Source organism: Corvus hawaiiensis, chromosome 4, assembly GCF_020740725.1.
Source record: "Corvus hawaiiensis isolate bCorHaw1 chromosome 4, bCorHaw1.pri.cur, whole genome shotgun sequence".
Classification (NCBI taxonomy): Eukaryota; Metazoa; Chordata; class Aves; order Passeriformes; family Corvidae; genus Corvus; species Corvus hawaiiensis.
Genome location: NC_063216.1, coordinates 12,762,007 through 12,768,006, shown reverse-complemented (window position 1 = coordinate 12,768,006; position 6,000 = coordinate 12,762,007).

Sequence of the window (6,000 nt, the reverse complement as noted above, 5' to 3'; positions counted from 1 at the left end):
TACTGCAAGTAAGTACATTCTTGGATTTCCTTTAATCTCACATATCTGAAACTAACAGCCTTGAGTGAGGTCCCTGTTGTTTGAAGATGATTTGTTGAACTTATCTGTATCTGATAGCCCCCAACACAGCACTGTAAATTAGTCATGGCTAATTTGGTTATAGCTGTGTTTTATCTTTTTTTGTTGTTGTTATGACATTTTCTCTCTCCCACTCATGTGGAGAAAACTACTTCTCCCACCCCAAAAGTAGTTATTTGTCATTTTAAAGGCTTCTGACAGTTCAAGGAAAGAAGGACCTAGGGACCAAGAGGTGGGAGCGCTGCAGGGTACTGAGCCCTTGGACTGGCTCTGCAGGATCAAACCAACCCTTTGGGATCCTCCCAGCTGAGGATATTCCACAGAAAGAGCCCATGGAAGCCAACCTGTGAGCACACCCCCACAACATGGGGGCAAGAGCTGTGCTCTCTGCTGAAGATATTTTCCCTTTTGACCTCCCCAGTAACTACTGCCACCTTGCCGTGGTCCCAGACTGCCTTTCCACTGTTTCTGTCAAGTTTCTGGGTTATGAATTTAAAACACTTCCAAAACATCTTTTAACATTTTTATACAGCTAAAGATACATATTAAAGGCAAACCATTTAATAACATTTCCATGTTCTCTCGAAGTGTCTGCCACCCAAGGGTTCAGCACAACTGGCTTTTATTTACAAAATATCAGAATGTGGGTTTTTCAGATAACCATCTACATAATCTCCACAGACAGAAGGAATGCATAAAACATGAAGAGGTAAAACACTTGCCCAAGGTCTCTTTGAAATGTTGTGTGCCTGATAAATCATGAACTCTTCATTAGCTTCAACGGACACCAATTTAGGCTTTTAATGTTATTGTCAGGAGATGAAACGAAATTCAAAATGTTCTGACCCCAGTGCAGTTGCAGAGAGTAATTGGATGATTCTGCTTTGAATCATTTTGGATTTCCCCAGCCCCTGAACCTCCTTGGCTGGCCCCGGAAAAACCACCCAGCCTTGCCTCAGCAGCTGAGCAGGTGGGAAGGCAGGCCAGGTACACTGAGCCCAGTGTGGTGTGTGAGAGCAGAGGCACAAGGAGCCCTTCCAGGGCATTCCTCCCCTCCATGGGCTCCCACAGCTGCACTCAGGGTGCTGGACATCCCTGGCTCTGAATGGCACATGGCCATCAGTCCAGCACCACGGCCTCTCCATTTCACCAGGTCATACCCAACCACCATGGAAAAGAGGATGGACCAGGTGGGTCCCAGTCTCTCGTGCCAAACCCCTGCCTCCATGTTTCAGAGGAGATGGGAGTCCAGAGAATGGAGGGCTGAGCTTTGCTGCAGAGACACCAGAGAGGCCCTGCTGGCCAAACTCCTCATGGAACTGCTGTTCTCCACTGCTCTCCCAACAGAAAGGCTCCTGCAGAGGCAGCCTCTATTCCAAGCATCAAATACAACACCACTGTTGAAGAGGGGTTTTTCAGATCCCACCTCAGCTCACCCCGTGTGCCTGTTCACAGTCCTTGTGCCCCTGCCCGGTTAAGCCCATCTCCGTGGAACTCCAGTTTAGCAGCTTTCTAACCCCATCCCAGTAAGCAGTTCATCAGCAGATCTGGGAAATCTTGTGGATTTAGGGGGGAAGAAAAGCAGCTCATTTTGTCAGTGCCCTTCAATGAGAGCAATCTTGTAGCCACCCACACCTATCAGATAACTGCGCTTGGCCAGTCATCAAAACCAAAGCCAAGCCTCAGCCACCGGTGATTTCAGTGTAACCTTTGCCTGGGAGGAGCTCGGCAAGGCCCGCATGTTCTCATATTGCATTAATACTCCCTTTCCAGCTTGCTAACACAGATACTTTCCTGGCTTTTTCTGCTCATCTCACCCCCATGACCACCTTCTCTGGTCTCTGTCTGACACAGAAGCAGCAGCTCCGCAACACAGTGGCTTATGGGGGCAGAACATCTAATTTCTCTTTGACGGACACAGGCATCTGCAGCTGAAATACTCTTTCCATGTTCCCAGCTGTTCCCCATCTGAGAAACTTAAGGAGAAGGAAATGGAATAAGGGGTCAGGTGTAAATCTTACTCAGGGGAGAGGTAAAAAAAGAATTATAATCATAAACATTTAGAGAGCTCAGTAGCCAAAGGTACATGAGTTGGAAAGAACCAAGTTGCTTGTATGAGTTGAAGAAACATCACCAAGATCAGTCAGTGCATGTAATTCAAGACTAAATGAAACTCACTGTTGCTAAAGAAAGCAAAGTTTACCATGACTTGTTAACTGATGGGGTCTGATAAAAAAAAAGTATGAGATTTAGTGGCTGCAAATGAAATCCCTAATCTGTAAGATGTAAAGTGTATCATAAGTTGAAGGCTAGACAGTCTATTTTTTGGCAGTTGTTTTACAAACTACTTCATCCTCTTGATACCACAGAAAATCTGGTGCTTCCTTGTAGGGCTGGACAAACAGTCACCAGCTCAATAGGTACAAACGTACACAATTTTTCCACTTTGGGAGAGAAAACCCCAATTTTTTTCTAATTTCTAGCTTCTAGACAGCTGGCCACAGTTCAAGCACCATTTAGTACTTTCTGGCTAGCCTTAGTTAAACACATATTTGTAATTTTCAAAACCTAAACTGTAGTTACAGAGTTATGATGGTATCCATTACAGTAGTGCTTTTTTATTGTTATTACAATTTCTGCTCAAAATGTTGGCAGCATTAGGACAATTCAGCAGTGTGTAATTTAACTTACCTCACATTCAGAGTCAAGGGTGGTTGTTCTGATCAGGTCCAAGGTCACTCATGGGCTGGGTTCAGATAAAGTTGGTTTTGGCTTTGCCTGAGTGAAGAAAACCGAAATCTTTTATCAGCTCTCCCCTGCATCACTGTATGATCTGCCCCCGATCTCACTCATGTGAGAACCATCAGCCAATGACAAAACGAAAAAGCTTATCACCATCTTGGGGATCAACCTGCAGATGTTGCTCTGTGAACATGGCCAGCCCAAGATACCCATCACCTATGGTGTGATACACCACAGCTTCTTTCCTTTGATCCTTATTGGTTTTTATCTTTTTTTTCTTTTATATATTCTCTATATTCTTTACACATATATTTGGAGCTCTGTAGCTTATTATTGCATTCATAGCTAGTTTTCCCAGTAGTTTTCCATGCCGTTTCCTTAGGCAGGAAGAGAAAACAAATTGCAGAGCTCCAAGCACCAGGGGGTACAAGGCCCCTATCCTATCTTGGTTCTTTCTGGAAACCAAGGCCGAAAACAGCTCTTCAAGAAACATTTTCATAAACAAAGTACAGCTAGTTCCAAGGGGAGTGGGGGCTACAGAGAAGGGGCTTGACTTGGGGGGAATTGCATCATCGCTTGTCCTCCTAACTGGTACGTTCTATCAATTTTGCTAATTTCCTAAAACCTATAAAAATGTATTCACTCCCGTGGGGGTGGGCTTTTGTGAACCTTCTTCTGTAAATGCCCCTGGAGCTCAAATAAAGATCAAATTGTATATTACCTCCTATACTAAAACTATCTCGAGTTTCATTTCCAGGTTGAAAAAGGCATCACCTTCCATTTGATTTATTGTTTTTTAATTTAAATGGGGTGACTCCACTTCCATGCAAGCAATCCCAAAGCCAGACTTAAGCTAGGTGTGATCCTGAGGTAACTGTGCTTTGCCCTCATGGAATCTCAAACACCGTTTAAGAATCACAGAATCTCAGAATGTCTTGGGTTGGAAGGGACCTCAAAGCTCATCTAGTCCCACCCTCTACCATGGGCAGGGACACTTTCCACTATCTCAGGTTGCTCCAAACCCCATCCAACCTGGCCTGGAACACTTCCAGGGATGGGGCAGCCACAGCTTCTCTGGGCAACCTGTGCCAGGGCTTCTCCACCCTCACACGGAAGAATTTTTTTTTAGTATCTAATCTAAACCTGCTTTCTGTCCATATGAAGCCATTCCCCCTTGTCCTGTCACTCCAGGCCCTTGTAAATAGTCTCTCTCCATCCTTCTTGCAGGCTCCTTTCAGGTATTGAAAAGGGCAATTAGGTCACCCCAAAGCTTCTCTGCTGCAGACTGAACAATCCCAATTCTCTCAGCCTTTCCTCACAGAAGATGTGCTCCAAGAATGAAGTTTAAAAGAAGGTGGCCAGAAACTGTCCCATGGAAGTGTCCATCCTGGCATGATCTGAATGTGATTCAGACTATCATGGTAAAACATTTGGGTATGAAAGCAAATAGGCCTTTGTATGTCTGCAGTCACCCCAGGATGACTCTCTCTGCAGCTGTTCAAGATCTCTCTCCTGGGTCTGGTGATCATGTTTAAACTTCAAATGCTCAGTTACAAGTAAACACTCATTGACAGAAAAAAAAAAGAAACGATGTGAGTGAAAATATGGAGAGGGAGAAGAAAATTCAATAAAGGAAAGGAAGAGGGAAAAACCCCAGTGAAATAGGATAAGGTGAAAGCAAAAAAAAAAGCGGGCTCATTACAGAAGAGATAGCACATTTTTAGCCACAGCAGGAATAAAACATCTTTCATCAGACCAATGTTTTGGAGACTTGGTGGGTGTACTTTATGTCTCTGTCTTGGAGCAGCAATTTTCAGGCAGCCTCACACCTCCCGCGCTCACCGCAGGCAGCAGGAACAAAGGCACTTGGAGAGCAGAAGTGATGTGGGAAGGGCTCTGGCATTCCTTGCTGTGTCAGAGCAGAGAGCCCTGCTCTGGAGAGACCAGAGGGGAGTTGGAGGAAAAGGCATCCTCCCCACCCGCTGCGGGGAGTCTGGGAGCCCTGGCTGGGAGGACAGAAGCTGAGGGCACAGAGGCAGGTGGGTTGCGGTCTGCCTGTGGGCGGGTTGGAAACCTGAGCCAAACTCGGGACCCTGCAACATAAATCACGTTCTGGTCCCTCTCCCTTTCCCTAGGGAAAACAGCATTCCTTAACCCGTGGCTAGGCATGTGCTGTGCTGGCCAACCTGGGGGGCTCTGGCTGTTACATCAAAACCATGCTCACTCCAGCCTTGGCCAAGGGAGAACAATCAACTGCTGGTTTTGGGGGTGACTGATTGCAAGCCCTTGGAATGAGCATCCTCTGGGAGACCTAAGCTGGTATCTTTTGAAAAGCCAGCAAAAATGCCAGTTTAGGGAAGAGAAGGATCTTTTGTTGTTGTTGTTACTTTCAGAGATAATACCTTTCCTACAAATCAAGATAAATACGTTTGATTAGTTACCATAGAATCATAGAATACCCTGAGCTGGAAAGGACCCACAGAGATCCTAGAAGTCCAGCTCCTCGCCCTGCACACAGGACACCCCATGTGCCTGAGAGCGTTCAAACACTCCTTGAGCTCTGGATGTTGAATGTACTTAAAATCAAAAGGGAAGAGGCAGCCAGTGGACCCAAACTCAAACCTTGCTATAGGAAATAGATGAGACGAGACAATATCAAGACAGTAGATCTGCCCACAATAGAAAGAAATTGCAGAATGCTGTTATTTGCAGATTCTTTTTTTCTTCAAAAAACCAAATTATATTAAGGAGCAAATTTATTTTGGTTCTACTGAATTCCAACAGCCTTGTCTCATGTGGCTGCTTGGAATCCCCTTAGATTCATTTTGAAGCCCTCCAAAAGAGTTACTTTGCTGTCATTATTGTTTGCTTATTTTGAGATCACTGTGCAAAAAGTAGATAAGAGTGCAGATTTTCCACTGTGTTAATATTTTCCCTGCTGCTCTTATGAGTGGTATTGTCACAATTCACAAGCAAAAAAAAAGGTTAAATGAACCACATCAACCACAGCCAACCACCACTGGCTCTGTATGTGACATAGCCAATGGCAAAGGGAACTGATGCTTTGTTTAACCTCTGTGAAGACCCACCTAGCTGGGAAAGCCCATCCAAGGTGGCGAGCGCATCCCGGTGGTGGGTTCCTCATCCAGCTGCATTAGTGATCTCACTGGTGTCAAGAGT